Source organism: Corvus brachyrhynchos, unplaced genomic scaffold, assembly GCF_000691975.1.
Source record: "Corvus brachyrhynchos isolate BGI_N302 unplaced genomic scaffold, ASM69197v1 scaffold133, whole genome shotgun sequence".
In the NCBI taxonomy this organism is placed as follows: domain Eukaryota; kingdom Metazoa; phylum Chordata; class Aves; order Passeriformes; family Corvidae; genus Corvus; species Corvus brachyrhynchos.
Window position 1 is genome coordinate 772,182 of NW_008237249.1, and position 272 is coordinate 772,453.

Sequence of the window (272 nt, forward strand, 5' to 3'; positions counted from 1 at the left end):
CATGGATCCGTGGAAGTGACGTCCAGCATCCAAATGCCATACAAATTCCAGGTTTCCCGGATTTTTGGGGGGGATATTTGCTTTAGAAATTCCCAACGTGGATAAATCCCTTTTCCCCCCCTTGTCATTCATCCCAGGATTCTCCCAAAATATTTGCCCAACGTATTTATAAACTACAGAGGAATTTTGGGGAATTCCTTTACTTCCCCCAAAAATTCTGAATTTCTTTTTTTTTCTTTTCTCTGGCGGGGGGGTGGGGGGGGGGGGGGGAG